We start from the raw sequence: 20,674 nt of genomic DNA, 5'->3' as shown, positions 1-20,674 counted from the left end.
TTCATCACTTTAAATATGTCCTGCCACTCCCTTCTGGCTTGCAGAGTTTCTGCTGAAAGTTCAGCTGTTAACCAAATGGGGATTCTCTTGTATGTTATTTGTTGTTTTTCCCTTGCTGCTTTTAAAATTTTTTCTTTGTATTGAATTTTTGTTAGTTTAATTAATATGTGTCTTGGCATGTTTCTCCTTGCATATTTCCTGTACAGGACTCTGTGCTTCCTGGACTTGATTACCTATTTCCTTTTTCATATTAGGAAAGTTTTCAACTATAATCTCTTCAAATATTTTCTCAGTCCCTTTCTTTCTCTCCTCTTCTTCTGGGACCCCTATCATTCGAATGTTGGTGTGTTTAATATTGTCCCAGAGGTCTCTGAGACTGTCCTCAATTCTTTTCATTCTTTTTTCTTTATTCTGCTCTGCGGTAGTCATTTCCCCTGTTTTATCTTCCAGGTCACTTATCCGTTCTTCTGCCTTAGTTATTCTGTTATTGATTCCTTCTAGAGAATTTCTAACTTCATTTATTGTGTTGTTCCTCATTGTTTGTTTGCTCTTTAGTTCTTCTAGGTCCTTGTTAAACTTCTCTTGTTTTTTCTCCATTCTATTTCCAAGATTTTGGATCATCTTTACTATCATTATTCTGAATTATTTTTCAGGTAGACTGCCTATTTCCACTTCATTAGTTTGGTCTGGTGGGTTTTTACCTTGCTCCTTCATCTGCTGTGTGTTTCTCTGTCTTCTCATTTTGCTTCACTTACTGTGTTTGGGGTCTCCTTTTTGTAGGCTGCAGGTTCGTAGTTCTTGTTTTTTCTGGTGTCTGCCCCCAGTGGCTAAGGTTGGTTCAGTGGGTTGTGGAGGCTTCCTGGTGGAGGGGACTAGTGCCTGTGTTCTGGTGGATGAGGCTGGATCTTGTCTTTCTGGTGGGCACGTCCATATCTGGTGGTGTGTTTTGGGGTGTCTGTGGCCTTATTATGATTTTAGGCAGCCTCTCTGCTGATGAGTGGGGTTGTGTTCCCATCTTGCTAGTTGTTTGGCATAGGGTATCCAGCACTGCAGCTTGCTGGTTGTTGAGTGAAGCTGGATTTTATCATTGAGATGGAGATCTCTGGGATAGCTTTCACCGTTTGATACTGCGGGGAGCTGGGAGGTCTGTGGTGGACCAATGTCCTGAACTCGGCTTTCCCACCTCAGAGGCACAGGCCTGACACCTGGTTAGAGCACCAAGACCCTGTCAGCCACACGCCTCAGAAAAAATGGGAAAAGAAAGAAAGAAAGAAAAAAATACAATAAAAAAGTTACTAAAATATAAAATAATTATTAAAAATTTTAAAAAATTAAAAAGTAATAAAAAAAAAGAAAAAAAGGAAAGAAAGAAGAGAGCAGCCAAACCAAAAAACAAATCCACCAATGATAACAAGTGCTAAAAACTATACTAAAAAAAAAAAAAAAATGGATAGACAGAACCCTTGGACAAATGGTAAAAGAGAAGCTATACAGACAAAATCACACAAAGAAGCATAGTCATACACACTCACAAAAAGAGAAAAAGGAAAAAAATATACATATCGTTGCTCCCAAAGTCCACCACCTCAATTCTGGGATGATTGGTTGTCTGTTCAGATATTCCATTGATGCAGGGTACATCAAGTGGATTGTGAAGTTTTAATCCGTCGCTCCTGAGGCTGCTGGGAGAGATTTCCCTTTCTCTTCTTTGTTCGCACAGCTCCTGGGCTTCAGCTTTGGATTTGGCCCCGCCTCTGTGTGTAGGTCGCCTGAGGGCGTCTGTTCTTCGCTCACACAGGACGGGGTTAAAGAGCAGCTGATTCGGGGGCTCTGGCTCACTCAGGCCGGGAGGAGGGAGGGGTACAGAGTTCGGGGCGAGCCTGTGGTGGCAGAGGCTGGCATGACGTTGCAACACCCTGAGGCACGCTGTGTGTTCTCCCAGGGAAGTTGTCCCTGGATCATGGGACCCTGGCAGTGGCGGGCTGCACAGGCCCTGGGGAGGGGAGGTGTGGAGAGTGACCTGTGCTTGCACACAGGCTTCTTGGTGGCTGCAGCAGCAGCCTTAGCGTCTCATGCCCGTCTCTGGTGTCAGCGCTGATTGCCGCGGCTCGCGCCCATCTCTAGTGCTCATTTAGGCAGTGCTCTGAATCCCCTCTCCTCGTGCACCCTGAAACAATGGTCTCTTGCCTCTTAGGTAGGTCCAGACTTTTTCCCGGACTCCCTCCCGGCTAGCTGTGGTGCACCAGCCCCCTTCAGGGTGTGTTCACGCCGCCAACCCCAGTCCTCTCCCTGGGATCTGACCTCTGAAGCCGGAGCCTCAGATCCCAGCCCCCGTCCGCCCCGGCGGGTGAGCAGACAAGCCTCTTGGGCTGGTGAGTGCTGGTTGGCACCGATCCTCTGTGCGGGAATCTCTCCGCTTTGCCCTCTGCACCCCTGTTGCTGCTCTCTCCTCCGTGGCTCTGAAGCTTCCCCCACTGCCAACCCCCTTCTCCACCCGCGAAGGGGCTTCCTAGTGTGTGGAAACCTTTCCTCCTTCACAGCTCCTTCCCACTGGTGCAGGTCCCATCCCTATTCTTTTGTCTCTGTTTTTCCTTTTTTCTTTTGCCCTACCCAGGTATGTGGGGAGTTTCTTGCCTTTTGGGAGGTCTGAGGTCTTCTGCCAGCATTCAGTATTTGTTCTGTAGGAGTTGTTCCACATGTAGATATATTTCTGATGTATTTGTGGGGAGGAAGGTGATCTCCACATCTTACTTCTCCACCATCTTGAAGGTCCCCTCCTGGAATATTATTTCATAGATACACCAAGGGATTATCTAACTCTCTACATGAAAGTATGTTTGACTTCCTACTTATACTTGAATAGAACCCAGACCCAGTGGAGTTTCATGCTAACTTGTAGATGTTTTCCTGTAGAAATGAAAATAATTTCTGTCTTATAGGAAAGATAATCTTAAACTCTGTGTTATTACTGTCCTGTAGGAGAATAACTTGTTTTGTATTTGACCTAGACATCTTATAACTGCATTCTTTCTTTCAGGTGCATATATACTCTCTCTCTCAAGTTCTCCTTTGAACCAGCTTTATCATCCTGCCTTTTCTCTTATCAGTGTGATAAATAACACATTGACACAAGTTCATTCTATGTTTGTATGAAAATCACATTCTAAACTTTTTTGAAAATAATACTTTGACATATCTGAAATTAAAGAGATTATAGTTTGTTGGGGAGACTTACAACTAAATAGATTAATTATAATATTGTGTTCTTCTGGCATTACTAGTTTATGTACTTCTTTCATTAGACAGGATGTTTGAGGACAGTGACAGCATTCAGTTGTTTTTGCATTTAGGAAGCGACTGATCAAATCCAGCCAGTTAAACGTATCGTTCAGTGTGGTGTAGATGGTAGATGCTTAATAAGTCAATCTTCAATTGAAATATTTGGTGGTTTAATGACATGTTCCTCAACATACTGTATACAGCTAAAAGAGGACTGTAACACCAATAAATTCTGATAGCATCTCCAAAGATGCTCTGAGATGTGATATGTTAGATCAGTTCTTTAAAAAGGAAGAATGAATAATGACCTGTATTTTTGTCTCAAACTACCTCTGTCCTACATAGCTTTGATTTTACTTTCTAGATCTACTCCTCACACTTCATTCTAGCCTTTGTCCCTGAAGGCTGACCTGTATAGAATTCTTCAACCAGTTCACTTGCCCTCTGGATTTAGTTTGCTCTCATCAAATGCTGGAAGGAGCCAAGAAAGAAACCCTTTGCACTACCAGTGGCAGTAGGTCACGACATTATTCTTATGTGTATTTGAGTTAGTTCAGCACAGAACTGCCATTATATAAGATGATTTAGAAAAGATCTTAACTCCTTTAATGTCATATAATTAACTGATTGATTTATACCCTATTCTTTTCCAGAAAGAGATCAGATTTTGTACTTAAGAAACATTAAAAAATTACAAAATGATACAATATAAAAGAGGTGTATGAAAGAAAAGATAAACATTAGAGTGAGGGAAAGTGATGTGAGTTTTGGGATAAAGATAAAATACATATCATGATGATCTTCACCTATACAATTTTGGGGAGTCACAAATTTGTGTAAAAAAAATCTTGAAGAGGAAAATTGTATCCATTACAATTCATTGTGTCTAAATATTCCTTAAAGAAATTCAACTGCTCATAGGACAAGAAATCAGTAGAAAAATTTTCTCTAGAACCTTCATCAAAATCTGTAATGTTAGATAACACATTTAACAAATCATTTTATATAAGTACAAGTTTAATAATGCTTTTGTTTTATTAGGGTTTTATTTTGTTTTGCTTTTGTGGTAGGTGCTTTTTTGTGTTTGTTTATAACAATAGTACCAATATAAGATGGACAATTTATATACAAGTGCGATTCCTTTGTAAGTACAAACATTTTGAGAGAAAGACTGAATGTGAGAGAAGGAAGTGTAATAGAATGCAATGTTGTCACCCAGGGGAATATTTTAGAATAGGCGAACTGAATTTAACTGGATTTTAGGTAACTCTTTTTTTTTTTTAAAGAGTTATTTTGACTTCGGGAGAATATTTTTCTAGCTCTTTTAAATTTCTTTATTATTTCTTTATTATTTATTTTTGGCTGTGTTGGGTCTTCGTTTCTGTGTGAGGGCTTTCTCTAGTTGCAGCAAGCAGGGGCCACTCTTCATCGCGATGCGCGGGCCTCTCACTGTCGTGGCCTCTCTTGTTACGGAGCACAGGCTCCAGACGCGCAGGCTCAGTAGTTGTGGCTCACGGGCCTAGTTGCTCCGCAGCATGTGGGATCTTCCCAGACCAGGGCTCGAACCCACGTCCCCTGCATTGGCAGGCAGATTCTCAGCCACTGCGCCACCAGGGAAGCCCTAGGTAACTCTTGAGCTATGCTAAGCATGAGATTTAACTCTGTCAAATGCCTCACTCTCCAAAGTTGCAGTTTGCCAGTTGAGAAGAGACTCTTGGGTGTAGATGTACTACAGTCACTGTGGGAGAAGAGTGAAGATCTTTTTGGAGGAGGCTCAGAGGCTAATGATGACTTGTGCCTGCAGAGAACTCCTTCTCAGGAGCTGAGTGCTGGCAAGGCCATGTTTCCTCTTAGAAAATTATTTTAAAACAACTTCACCACACAGTCAAATGGATAAGAAGGGCAGAAAAGTTTGACCCTCAGAGCCAAGAAGTTGTAACTTTGTAATTTGAACCTAGCTCTGTTAAACTACTCAGCCTCTGCTTTTTCTAACACATCATTAATAACCTTTATTATTAGCTCTTAGCATTAATATTAATATGAACATTATTATTGCTAAAACATGCTTGTAAATACTGATGTCTCAAACAATGATGTGACAACCTTAATAAATAATGGTGCTTTGCAATATTGCTCCAAAATGAAGTGGCTCTTGAAAATTAGATGTTTTCACATTCCCTACTAAGTGTCCAACTGCTCATTAAGGATGAAAATGTGTTTCACATATGCTGGTCTTTGACCTTTCTATTTGTAGAGGATTTTACACTTATGATTTCATTACATTCTCCAAATCCCTGGCAATGTTTGGCAAGCTTTACAAAATGGTAACATGATCAGCTTGCCTTAAGGCCACCCAGCAAGTCAAGAGCAGTCAAATAAGGGCAAGACCCCAGGAATTGTGACTCTCTTTTTTCCTACATTGTATAAAAATATTTACATATCAAAAATGTACGTTTTCCTTAGAAATATATTTCATATATATATGGATAAGCTAGTATAAGCTAGAAATTATATGAAGAAAATTTGAGAAAGTAAAACAAGTTTATAATGCTATAGATTCTGTTACTAAATTTTTTAGCTATTAGTACCAGTAAAGTAGAACTTTCTGACTCACAGTTACAAACTGTGATTGATAAGCAGCTGCCAGAAATACTCAGTTATAGAGGAAATATTTTACAACTTTTCCTCTAAAAGTAATCTTTAGTACATATCTTCTTAAATGAATATTTACTTTTTCTGAAAATTACCCCCCAAAAGCTGAGGCTTATTAAATTAACTCCATAATTCATATGAGATTATTTGCATAACCATTGCAATGAAGCTTTCATTCCTCATGCTAAATCCATTCCAGAGATAATTGTAGAATAAAATCATAGAGCTTTACGAGCAAAGAGGCCCGTAGAGATAATTGCTGTCCTTGCTATGTATGGAAAGAAGTTGAGGTCAAAAAGATTAAGTGACTTGTTCAAGGTCACACAACTAATGGGTGAGTAGAATTTAGAGATCCTGACACACACTCCATAACGTTGTGTTTATGATCTATTTAATAGCTTTCTGTGCAAGAGCAGTAAATAGCTTAATCACTTGATCACAAGGGTACATTGATTTGACAAGTCAAATATGACACAGCTTAAAAGGTTCATTTTATGAAAGATGTTTACCTTATCCTTGTTTACACAGCAAGGAACTTTGAGGAGTTAATTTCAAAACTGTAAGCTGCATGAATCAACTCTGATGAAAAACAAATATAGAAAACCAAAACAACCTCTAAATATTCTAAGTAGATAAACTTAATAATATAATTTAGAAACATGCCATATTGTATTTGCAGCTCAATGAAAGTGAAGTTGATTCGAAATTCTTTTTTTTTAACAGCTTTATTGGAGTATAATTGTTTTACAATGTTGTGTTAGTTTCTGCTACATAACAAAGCAAATCAGCTATACATATACATATATCCCCATGACCCCTCCCTCTTGCATCTCCCTTCCACCCACCATATCCCACCCCTCTAGTTGGACACAGAGCACCGAGCTGATCTCCCTGTGCTATGTGGCTGCTTCCCACTAGCTATCTATTTTACATTTTGTAGTGTATATGTGGCTGCTTCCCACTAGCTATCTATTTTACATTTTGTAGTGTATATGTGTCCATGCCACTCTCTCACTTCATCCCAGGTTGCCCTTCCCCCTCCCCGTGTCCTCAAGTCCATTCTCTACATCTGCGTCTTTACTCCTGTCCTGCCCCTAGGTTCTTCAGAACCTTTTTTTTTTTTTTTTAGATTCCAATATATGTGTTAGCATGTGGTATTTGTTTTTCTCTTTCTGACTGAATGCACTCTGTATGACAGTCTCTAGGTCCATCCACCTCACTACAAATAACTCAATTTCATTTATTGTTATGGCTGAGTAATATTCCATTGTATATATGTGCCACATCTTCTTTATCCATTCATCTGTTGATGGACACTTAGGTCAAAATTCTTAATGTCAAATCAGCTTACCAAAAAAATCAAGAAAGTAGAAAATCCAAAAGTTTTTATCCAACTAACAACAATGAAAAAAACCCCACTGTTGTCACTCTAAATAAAATTATACTTTTTTCAACTCTTTTTTTCAGGGAGAGTAGGCAGGAAATAAAGTGAAAGATATTTGATCTAGGGTAAAAGACAAATATTCTCATTTTACAAAGAGAGAAGTCAAGAAGTGCTGTCTGTAGTTGATAGAAAAGGAAATAAAAGTTTAGATTATTATTCCATGTCAGATATTTGATCTATGGAACTAAATAGAATGATAAAAATATATAAATGAAAGGGACAGTTCAAGTGTGTAATTAAGACAAATTCTCTTGTGCTACAGTATGCATTCAACAGCTAATGTTTAAACTTCATAAATTAATAAAGAAAAGCATAGTATATTGTTAGAAATAAAAATTGACCACCAACAAAAGAAAAAACACTTTAAAATAGTTGCTAATAAGAATATGCTGGGGAATGGGCAAAATAGTTTTCCTTTATATCCTTTTATTTTGTAAATCATATCTATATGTTAATAATTTTAGATTTGGTTGTGAGTTCTCCATTAAAATAATAACTATATAATCACTAGCTGTGACTTGAAGTTCTTACTAAGATAGTATCTAATCTGTCACAAAATTTCACTAAAACTAATTAAAAGTATAAATATATGACCATTTCAAACTACATCCAGCTAATATATTGCTGCAAAAATAGCCTGGGCCTTGGCATAAACTTTATTGTGGAATTGATAGTCTTTAGTAATATTTCAAATTAAGTCAAATAGTTCACAGAGTACCATGGTTATTGGGAGCAAATAGCTTAAGTGCAAACTTAGTGGATGTTTGACTATATTGTTGAATTAAATTCCACTCTGCATTCTGTTAGAAAAGTCTTTCAGAATTGAAAGACAACTTAACATTATTTCAAATCTAGTTGTAGACTATGCCTATATTTAAAGTTGATAAAAATGTTAGACATATTGGGAAAATAGTTTTATGTACTCTAATAATTATAATCTTATAAATCTTTATTAGTCACTCATTGGGAATATTTAGTATAAGGAAAGATATTTTTAAACCAATGAAAACAAATGAGAACCCTATATTCTAAGGAATTAAAATTAACCACGTATTATTTTAACATTATTAATGGTATAATATGTCAGTATGCTATAGTCAGCATATTTAATGTACTTTTGAAAGGTAGGTATAGTTTAGTTTTGATTAACGGTTTTAGTAATGATAATATAAAGTGGTAGAATACATTTTAAGCCAGATTTTAAAATAAAAAATGATACCGCATTATAAAACTATCTTAGATTATTGGAGAATTCAAACAATGCATGTGGATTATTTTGTACTGTAGGTAATATAATATTCATACAAATATTTACACGGGAGGTACAAGTTATTACTTGAGCATCAGATACATTTCCTAAGCTGTGTTGGTTGTAAGAAATCTTAAATTTAGTCTCAGCCAGTAAGTTATGCAACTGTTGGTGAGTCAGTAATTTCTCTGAGCTACAGGTTCTCATGAAGCTCACATTGTGAAATTCTAAAGAATGAATTATTTTTACCTTTTTAAGTTATCTCTTAGAAATCTTGTTATCCTTCAACTTACAAATACAAGCGACTAAATTACAAAAGTAAAACAAATGATTATGTAATATTAGTTCTATTTTAGTGAAGATGGCAGTAGGTTAAAGGATTCTCTAAAAAATTACAAGGGCTAAGTGAACAGAAACATACTATAAATGAGTTGAGTAGGAAGAATGTGAAACAGTAACAGTTAGTGGGTTTTGTTGAGCTACAGAGAGCATTTTTCATCAAAAACGGCAGTCACCACATAGATTAACACATTGATTTTAATGTTTACATTACTTTTTTAGAATATTTCCTTTCAATATTAAAATTAAAAGAAATTATTCTTTAAAATGTATTTAATGATTTGTCTTGCCTTAAATTAAGGTAATATGTGACTGAGGCCGATTACCAGATTCTTGCATTTATAACTGCATTTTATTCCAAAGACTTTCACATGCATCAGCTTTTAGCATGATCAGAAACCATATCATCTTTGAATCCTAAGGGAACAGAAAATTAAGTATAACATTGGTGAGGTAGATATGTTTTTAAAGTAGCTCTATAGGGCAAATGAAGTGTGGTAATGTAGCATAATGGAGTATGGAAACTCTCCTGTAGTTCCATTTGAATATATTTGAAGTAGGAAAAATGAATGTATGCTACAATTTCTCATATTAAGGAATAAAAATGTAATATTTATAATGTTATTCAAATTTCCAAAAGCTAAGTGACTATAAGCACACATATACACAAACACACACACACATACTCATGCTAAATCTAAACATTAAACTAAGCTTGTAGTGAGAAAATTTTGCTGGAAGCCACCAATGTCTTGGCCTCTGATATTGATAGACCCCTGTGGGTAGTGTGTGTGTGTGTGTGTGTGTGTGTGTGTGTGTGTGTGTGTGTGTGTGTATGTGGGCGGGGTGGGAGGGTGGTTGCGACCCACTGTATACCTAGTGCCTACAATATTGACTGATAGATGATATGTTCTCAAGAAATATTTGTTTAATAATTAAATTATGTTGATGGGTTCTTCCTGGAACATTTTTCACAAATGTGGTTTCGTCTACCATACAAGCATACATGTAAAATAGCAATATTAAAGAAATTGTTTAGAATTGTAGTAGAAAAACTGCACCCAGAACCATAAGCACTGTGGTAGGGCAACAACAGAAAAGATGGTCTCATAGGCCATCTGCACAGAAGGATCTGAAGGCGAAGGGAGTACACTATTTATATAAAAAGAGTGAACCAAACAGGTCATGTGAATTATCTACACTAGAGAAATAGAACAGCTTTTCTATCAGTGAGCTTACTGTGTCTTCTATGTTTGTTTTGAACTAAAAGATTGAAAGAGTGCTGTGTTATTCAGGTTCAAACCCTTCACTGACCTCTCAACTTTTACAAGATGCCTTAACAACTTTAGACTTTTTGTTATTGGTTCAAAGATAAAATGTTATGGGTGTGCACAGGGTTTGTCCCCTCAGTTGCAAATAAAGTGAAGCAAAACTAAATTCAATTTAATTTTCCTCTGGCACAGTGGGTGATCATTGAAAATGGCCATCTGCAGTTCAAAGAAACTGAACTATGCTGTCTTTCTGGATAAAAAATTTTCTAGCCATATGTCTTCTATATGATGAACTTGTACCATGCTTAAATTATATTTCTTCTTACTCCTATTAGAATAAGGATTATAACTTCAGTATGATTTTGATATTCATGAATGAAAATGTTTATTTTCAGTACAATTTTTCAAATAAGATTGCAACATATCTTAACTCCTGCAAAGCTAGTGGTGTCCACATTTCCACAGCTTTTTGTGTAGTTGTTAAAAATGCTAAATCCTTTCTTATCTACATTTTATAGTATTAAAATAGCCTCATTTTATCAGTTTTATCCTAAAGTCTGAAAAAGTAAAAATATTTTTAGTTAATAAAACAAGTTCACTGTCTAATTTACAAACATCCATATTTCTCTATATAGAGTCCATAGTGTAAAATGTATCTCTTGATTTCTCATCGTTTCCTACTTTTGTCCCATACAGTGGATAATTGCCGTATAACTTATCACAGAACAGGCATAGCAGTCATTAGAAAAAAGTTTGAATACTAACTCAGGGAGTACAGAAATTACATTCTGTTACTTGCTATGTCAAACACCCAACTCATAGACCCTTAGATCTGGCCAGAGACCTTGCATAGCATTTTGGATCAACTCACCATTTACATATTATGAATTTACCAAACCAATTCCTGTCTCATTTTATGAGACCAGCATTAGATTGATATCAATGCCAGACAGAGATTACAGGAAAAGAAAACTATGGACCAATATTCCTCATAAGTATGAACACAAAAATCTTTTATCAATATTAGTAAGTACAATTCAGCAGTGTATTAAAGAGATACTGCGTTGGCCAAAAAGTTCGTTTGGGTTTTTCTGTTACATCTCATGGAAAAACCTGAAAAAGTTTTTGGCCAACCCAATAATAAACCTTGACAATATGGAAGTTATTCCAGGAATGCAAAATTAATTCGACATTTAAAAACCAGTCATTATAAATCAGCCTATTAGGCTAAAAGTTAATGATTATCTACATAGATGAAGACAGATATTTGACGAAGTTCAACATATGTACATTATACAAACTTTCAGCATCTAGTAATGGAAGAAAATTTTCTCAACCTAATAAAGGTAATTTATGGGAAAAATACTTATTGATACATCGTACCTAATGGTGAGAGACTGAATACTTCTCCACTAAAATCTCAAGGCAATGATGTTCACTTTCACTGCTTCTATTTAACAATGGACTGGAGGTCCTAGCCGGTGAAATAATGTAAGAAAAACAAATAAAATAATAAAGGTTGAAAACAAGAGCTAACACTGTGATTGTGTGTGTGTGTGTGTGTGTGAAAGAGAGAGAAAGAGGGAGAAACACAACATGAACAACTACATAGAAAATCCTAAATAATCTGGGGGAAAAATGCAACTCACATATACTAATAAATGGGCTCATGCAGGTTTCAGAATGAAAGATCAATAAAAAGTCAAATGTGTTCTAGTTATTAGCAATAATAATTAAAAGCAGTAGAAAAAACAATATTATTGATAATGGTATTAATAAAATAGACTTAGATATAAATCTAAAGAAAATATGCAAAATAATTGTATGCTTAAAATATAAAACATTGATGAAATTATAGTGGATCCAAACAAATAGATATTTACTGAGTTTATGGAGTTGAAAATTCAATGCAATTACACTTAAAATATCAGCAGGGTTGTTGTAGACATTGATAAGCCAATTTGAAATTTTATATGGAAGTGTAGAGGAGCTACACTAACCAAACAATTTTTTAAAAACTTACTATAAACTGTAATAATTATGTTAGCAGAGACTTGGCAAATAAATAGACATCTAGATCAATAAAATAGAATACAGTGTCCAGGAATAAATCTATATACATATAGTTTTTTTTACAAAGAGAAGGATGCTAGGAAAAGTCTTTTCAACAAGCAAATGATGCTGGATCAATTAAATATTCATATGAAAATAAACCTCAACTCATATGTTACCTCATATATAAAATACAATTTCAGATGGATAATAGACCTAACTGTGAAACTTAAAACTATAAAGTTTCTTTAAGAAAATATGGAAGAAAATCTTTGGGACATTTGATTAGGAATTGATTTCTTCCATATGAGACAAAAAGCATACAAATTTTTTAAAAAGTAATCACATGGACTGTGTCAAAATTTAATACTTCTCTTCTAAAAACATCAAGAAAATGAAAAGGCAAGTCATAGACTAGGAGAAAATAATTGCTAAATATATTTTTGAAAAAGAAATTTTATCCTGAATATATGCAGAACATTTACAACTTAATTAAAAAGTAATCCAAATAAAAATGAAGATATTTGAATAGACAAAGAAGAGATGATTGGCAAATAAGAATGTAAAAGTTGTTCATCATTAGTTATTTGGAAAATGCAAACTAAAACTATTGTGAGATATTATGCTATACCTATTAGAATGGCTAATATTAAAAAAACAGAAAGTGTAAAAGTTGGCAAGGATTCAGATCAGCTAGAAATATTGTACATTGCTAATGGAAATGCAAAATGGGGCAACCATTATGGAAGATAGCATGGCAGTATCTATCAGCTTACGCATATCAGAAGATCCTAAAATCCTACTTCTAGTTATTTACCTAATAGAAAGGAAAACATGTTCACACAAAGGCTTGTATCTGAATGTTTATAACAGCTTTATTGACAATAATCCTAGACTGAAAAAAACTCAGGTATTCATTAATTTCATATTGGTTTAAAAACATTGCAGTCACTGCATACTCACTACAAGTGAGAAATTAAAAAAATAATAATGCTTTACTGGCATAAGCAACAACAGGGCTGAATATCAAAAACATGCTAAGTTAAATAAGCTAGACAGAAAAGTCTACACATTGCAGTTACATGACTTTCTAGAGAAGGCAAATTGTAGGGACAGAAATCGGTCAGTGATTGCCAGGTCCTGGCTGAGGCAATGATGAGGAGTTGATTGCAAAATGGTGTTCGGAATGATGAAAATGTATGTCTCAATTGGGGTGGTGGTTACACCACTGTATAAATTTGTTGAAACAAATTGTAGTGTACACCAATAGATGGTGAGTTTTATTGTATGTAAGTTAAACCTCATGAAACCTTAGAAAAAGTAAATGGAGTCTCCTTAGAGATGTAAAAGTCATACATATTGCTGAATAATCCTATGGAAAGTTGGAAGTATTAGAGAGAGAGTCTGTGACAGAAGTTGGATTCTCTTCATCAGCAATCTACTTCTTCTATAATTAACATGACTAAGAGGTCTTTTAATTTTGACCTTGAGCATAAATATTACACTTACTTAAATTAGAATAATTAATTTATATATAAAGAAGTAGAAAATAATTTTCTCTTCGTAGATTCAAGAAATGTAGCATAGCCAGCTCAAAGAAACATATTTTCTTTTTGTTATTTACTTTGTTTTAATGACAAAATTAATGTTAGTTAAAAATTAAACAAAATAATGTAAATTAAAAATGAAATACTCCCCAATATCCCTTTACTATAGTCCTTCTGCCACTGCTTCTTAAAGGTATTTGTTGTGGAGACATGTAAACAGCAATTTTGGACATCTAACTCCATGTCTGCTCTCTACAGGTATAAATTAAGTTGAATATGTTAGGTGTACCCTGTAAAGTCAACTATGTTAAATATACTGTGTTCAGATTAAGTTTGTATCCTTGTTAAATGCACCTACACCTGTCAAACCTGGAGGGATAAAGAGTGGCTTGACAAAGTTAGGCATCCATCTCTCTGACCACTTAGAGTTCATATGGGCTTTGAGGCTCTCCAGATGTTAAACACTTCTTCCATGCCCATTGGTCACTCTTCTGTACCTACCTCCTTCAAATCAAGTAGACTATTGACCCTGCGTATTTGAGCTTAATTTATTGCATGTAATCCAGAAACCTGACATTACTTGTATATTAAAATAATAGCCCTCAAGAGTTAACCATAGTTAATTAGACTTCAAGATATTTGGGGGAACAAACAACTATTAAGAAATCTGAAATATTTGAATAAAATTGAACTAAAGGTAAATTTTATTCTGGTATGTCTGGAAAAATATCACTGGCCCACACATTGAAATGCTAATGAAAACCAAAACATTTTCAAAAGGTCTTTTAATATTGAGGAAGTGATTTTTCTATATGTATAGAGATTTTGTTCATGTCTAACAATTGTAATTAATCATCTAAACTTTCATTTATCTTAAACAGTTTGAACTTGACCACAGTATTTTGCCAAAACAATTATTTTCTAAACATAATGAAATAATAGGTATTTGACTCCAAAATATGGACTATTTTAAATAATTTTATGCATTAGATATATGGAAACTTCATATATCTAGATATTTAATGTGCTTCTAAATTAGATATTTCATAATACGTTTATTAGGATAAATCCTTTTTGTTTATAAAAGAGTATTGATATTTTACTTTAATTATAGATTGTTTTTTCTCTTCACTATGAGTAACATTTCAGCAATGCTGTACCAAGCAGTATTTCATCTGGTGTATGAGAAATTAATATATTCACTTCTAGATGTGTATGTATGGAGATGCCTTATTTTTCACTCAGACTTCTGGAAGTATGGCCTCATTCTCTCATTATACCAGGAAAAGCCATCCAGGTCACAAGCTGACATGCAGTTGTAGCTGTTTCACAGCCTTCTTGGCTCTGGGAAGGTTCAATGGCTTTCTTTGCTTACCTGAATCCATCACCAGGCCCGATCTCTTTCTAACACCACACATAGCCATTTTACTCCACTGTTCCCACACTATTTGTAGTGAGATGGATTATCTTAAATTTGTCAACTCCCAGAATCCCGCACAAAGTGTGGGCGCAAGTCTTTTCTCCTAGAGTCTTAAATTTATTTGGAGATCCTACCGCCTCAACTTCAAATTTGGAACAGAGAACAGAGAAGCATGCAGGTCCATGGGTGGGTAGGTGTCCAACATTCTTGGGGCATTCCCTTCAAATCTCTCCTTTAAAGAGTAGTGGCAGTAGCAGGGGGGTTGTGAGGTAACTGCTTATGCCTGATCTTGTCTTCCCTGCATATTTTATTTTTATTTTATTTTATTTAAGCTATATCTTTTGTGGCGAAAGTCTATTTTTCAAACATAAAGCTGTGACTTTGGCATTTTGATCCAATATTTACCCTAAGACCACTCCCTTCCTGCAGGCAATGCCATGCTCATATCTCATAAGCCAAAATAAGGAAATAACAGAGTTAATATGGAAATTGGGAAGGAAATTAATATAATTGGCATCTGTTAGTACTTCACAAATTGTCCTACCATGCACTATTCTTTTCTTAGACATTTCTGTGGAAGTCATTATTGAGACTTCCCACTTCATGTTTTAGGTCAAACGTCCTTCTTAGTGTATCCTTATTCATTACACATAACACTTTTATTAAGCCATGAAGCTAAAATTATAACATGTCATTAATATGATAATGATTCTTGAAAATGTAATGAGACTCTAAATACATACTGAAATAATATTTTCATTTTATTTGAAGAAAGCCTTAATCTAGCACTCTACAGTGTGAAGGATTTAAATCACACATATATATAAGGAGTGCTAAAATATTAAAATATTGAACACTATCTGTTCTGTAAATTATTTGGTCATGATTATTTTTATGTCAAACATGCAAAAGTGCCCCATGTTGTACTTGAGTTCACTCTACAGAAGACTTTTATCTCCCAGTAGGTTCATTAATGGATTGGCACTGAGAATTAAAGAAAAAGGTGAAAAAGGCAAATTTCAGAAAAATAATACTTTTTTTGGTTAAATAATTATTAAATCACTAGGGATGAGATTAGCTAACAGCATGAAACTTTCCAGAAGAAGCGTGCCTAAAATGGATTTGGAAACATTCAAGGTGCCTCCCTGGATGCTGTTATGAAGTAGTCAGATTAAAGCGTATTAAAAACAATTTGTCAGATATGTTATTAAATAACACTTACATTATGTAGCATGATTTTTTGATGACAAATGCAACAGTCTCTAAGCTATTGAAGCTGTAGGGAGAACTGTTGATTTCTAGATCAATAAGCTTTTTTAGATAAAGGAAACTGAATCATCATTAACTACCCTAAAAGCTTAGAAAAAGAGGAAACTAAGAGGATCTCAGAATAATAGGATAAATGGTAAATAATTGTAACTATAATATTATAAAATCACCACATTTTTCTCTAATCAATCATCAGGTGAGTAGAATCAGGATAGATTTTTGAAAATTTTTCCATTCTTTTTAGAATTACTCCTTTCAGCAGGTGTTTACTGTATCATTTTACTTTTCACATTAGATCTTGGTAGGAAGGTAATGAGTCAGAAACTGGGGGAAAAAAAAAAAGAATTAATAGTTTGGGTGACATCTTTCCACATTATTCCAAGACTTTACTGACATGAAAAAAATTTTTTTTTTCCTATGTAGATTGCTCTATTTTTTCAGCATTTGGGAGATGTAATAAAAATTTTTGGATATACCAACTTACTGTGCTAGAAAAATCAAATTTTAACATTAAGACTCATCAACCTTAAATAGACTGAAGAGCAATTTTTAAAATCTATTCACAGTATATTTTTGGATTCATATTACCTTAAGGTGTATGAACTATAATAGATTGCTAAATTACTTAAAGTAATGTCAGTCATTTAGTTTAATTGGTATTGTTGTTACTTAAGAGAGGCTTGTCTTATAAGAATATCTATATAAAAACCTCTGCAACAATTGTACACATGTATATCTGTCCATATATAGACATACATATATATGTATATGTATGTCTATATATATCTGTGTGTGTATAACATAGGTACAAATTGGTACAAAGAGACAAATGGTTGGAAAGATAATTTATCTTTCTTTTTAGAGTGTTTATTTAAAATTCACTTTGTAGTCAAGCCACATAAGAGACTTTGATTTGAAGAGGTTTCCTTTTGAAGGTGACAAGTTAGCTTTCACTAAAACATTAATCCTCTGGCTATTTATCAGAAATGAGAGACTGTAAGGACATTGGAGACTAGAAATGTTATACTCAGAGAATAAAGAAAATCCTAGTACTTCTTGACCTTAAGGATTTTTTCACATTACACAAAGTCGTTTAGAAAGTACATATTTGGAATTAAAATGGAAGTGTGAGCCTTCAATCATTTATAATGAATAGATTACAGAAAAATATCATTTAGTGGATTTCTCTTTAAATGTTTTTTAAAGTTCAAGAAACTGCACACACACACACAAGATAAGTGCAAAGAACAGCTTTAATAGCTATGACAAAAGAAAAGATGATTTAAAAGGTTTTAGTCATTATTTCTTTTTGATATCACTAAGTTAGTCCCTGAGGCAAAATAAAGAGAATAAGCATAGTACACAGAAGCTATGCTCTCCTGGGAAAGCCCGTCAAGGACGTTAAGAATAGATGAGTGTACAAAGTAGTCAGATATGTTTCACAAATCTTGAGTCCTCCCTATTTATGTGCCCAGAGCTATAAGAGATTTCAAGAGAACACACAAAATGTCATATCAGGAAGTCAGTATATTCATGAGGAAATAAAATCGTCCCTATGAAACAGATTTTCAAAATTGTTGCTTTTAGGTTTTTGAAAGTAGAGATTGTCAAATTCAGCTGTATCATCTACTATGTCTGCTAATGAGAATGCTGAGATCCAGAATGGTGCATTATGCAAGATAACACAGATGCAAATGGAAGTGGCTGCTATGTTGTGGAAGAGGTACTGGCCCCACAGTAAAGGGAACTGAATATTAATTCACTAAATTAGCCTTATTAAATAAAATACTTTTCTCACCTTTCATTTCTGTAGTTGTGAAATTAAAATGGTTGGACTAAAAGGTAACAATTAAAAGGAATAAACAAAACATGTATCAACACGTCAAATCTTGAGAAAAAAGTTTTCAGAACAGCACACACAGTCTAATAGTATTTATTTACATTTAAAACCCTCAACACACTTTATATATGTTTATGGATAGACATATGAATGTAAAAATTAAAAATTAAATAGATGAATATACACCAAACTCATGCTAGTGGTTGCTTCTGAGATAAGGATAAGAGAAATGTGATTGGAGTATGTGGTCAAGAGAAACTTCACCAATATCTGGGCTTCTGTTTTTCTAACTATAAAGTGTGTATAATGATAGTAGGTACCTCATAAGATTGCTGTGAGTATTAAATGAGCTAACATAGTAAAATGTTATAGTAATATATATATATATTTCAATAGCCAGCTATTTTCCAATAAAATATATATTATAGTTATCTTGAAAGAAAATTCTCCACTTCTATAATTTTAATGAATTATGAATGATATTTATTTGAAGTGATTTTTAAATTCACTACTTCACTCTTCCATCCTCTTATATTTTAACTATTTGCTCAGTTTTATGTTTATAACAGATATATTGATTAGAAGTAGGTGAAAATATATACTCTAAAGAAGCTTATTTCAATGTTGTAATAATTTAAAATCCTAGTCTATCAGTAAATAAATGAAAATATTATTTGCATTTCCTAGTTATAATTTAGAGATGTGTTTAATCAAATGAAAGCTTTTTCAGGTTAATTTTTAAGATTAAATTTAAGACTAATCAAGCAATGGTATCTTGATTCCTCAACAAGTGATATTATGGACTCCAGAGCAATTATTTAAATGTGGCACACAAATTAGCAGTAGTTTAAATAATATATGCACCATTGCACATAGTGAAAAAGCAATAGTTTTACTTTATAACTCCAAGGAATTGAATTTTAATGATCACTAAACTTTTAAGCAACTATTGTCTCATAATAAAAGATCGAGTATTTTTCCTGTTATTGATTTGAACAATAGTAGAGATTTTCTGGTTTTAGTCAAATTTTATGTCTAGAATAGTGGTTCTGAATCTCAGCTTTTTGTACAAATTTAGAAACTTATAAAAAATACTTAAATTTTTCTATAATCCTCATTGCTGTGATTCATTAATTTAAAGGACCATGTGGTCCCTGTAGGCAGAGATAATTTTTCCTGTATCCCTAATATAGGGATGTATCTTGGTACACTGAAAGCACTAAACAAAAGTCTGTTATATTTTAATTAATGAAAAAAATTAATTGCTTAAATATGTGTAGATTTGATCTATATCTCTCAATTGTTCTTGCTTTAAATGCAGAGTTTAAAAGAAGAGAGAGAGAAAACACCTCTCCAAATTTAAAAAGGGGGCAAAAGAAATGATGGAATTGGACAATCAGATCCACCTTTGATCCAATTATACTCTACTACTCTCTGCATAAATCCTGAACTTTTCTTTATAGTTGGCAACATATGAAACATGATGGGTGACAGAAAAGAAATGGAAGATGATATTCTGTTTCTGGTTAATATGAGCCCTTCTTATTTTAGATATTCATGTATGTGGGAATTTAAATATTTATTGCTTGTAGAATAAAACCCAAGCTACTCAAACTATGCCAAAGTTCACAGTAATTAACATCATGGACCCCATATCTTTTAAACAAGAAGAACATATTATTTGACTTAGATTAGTCATACAGGACAAACTTTTTAAATGCAATGTATTTTATATACGTGGTAGACCAATAGAGAAACATCTTCCCCCAAACCCCTACTTACTCCTGGATGCACTGAAATATTGCTCTTATCGCAAAAAAATTCTCCAATTTATAAGAAATCAAATCTCATTGTCTCTCTAGAAAGAATAAATGTTGTCTAGAAAAAATAACTCTATAATCTCAATTATAGAGGAGAAATCTCCTTTTTTAGAAAGTCCCTGTCCTGTTGATTCTTAGAAACATGAAAATGCCTCCAAATGGTTTTTTAGAACAGCAAGGATTAGGTCTGTGAGCAGAAATCACATACATTTTTCATCTTTTTGGCAATAAAATAAATAACATGTATGTGTCTAGAGAAAAAAAAAACTAAATATACTTGCAAATCTATTTTTAGTACCATGTAGGCTATATATTCATGGTGGGATTGATCAGTGTTTCCCCAGAGAGAACGGAGACTGCATCATTTCCACAAATCATGGCTTAATTTGGGGAATATCAGAAAACTTTGACTTACTAAATATAGAGCTGTCACACCTGGACCATCTGTTTATATAAATGAATCACTTTGCTGTACACTTGAAACTAACACAA

General features: G+C 34.0%; 1 long non-coding RNA gene across 1 annotated transcript; it reads left to right on the top strand.

Annotated features, from left to right (window-relative positions):
• Positions 1-2,409: 2,409 nt before the first annotated feature.
• On the top strand, positions 2,410-19,355 carry LOC309622580. The gene is made up of 2 exons (XR_014240997.1): positions 2,410-6,824; positions 6,872-19,355. It is a non-coding gene; the product is annotated as an uncharacterized lncRNA (long non-coding RNA).
• Positions 19,356-20,674: the final 1,319 nt, after the last annotated feature.

The sequence above is a fragment of the Balaenoptera borealis genome, assembly GCF_965194805.1.
Source record: "Balaenoptera borealis genome assembly, chromosome: 2".
In the NCBI taxonomy this organism is placed as follows: Eukaryota; Metazoa; Chordata; class Mammalia; order Artiodactyla; family Balaenopteridae; genus Balaenoptera; species Balaenoptera borealis.
Note: the sequence above shows the minus strand (reverse complement) of the source record. Positions and strands in the feature narration are given on the sequence as shown.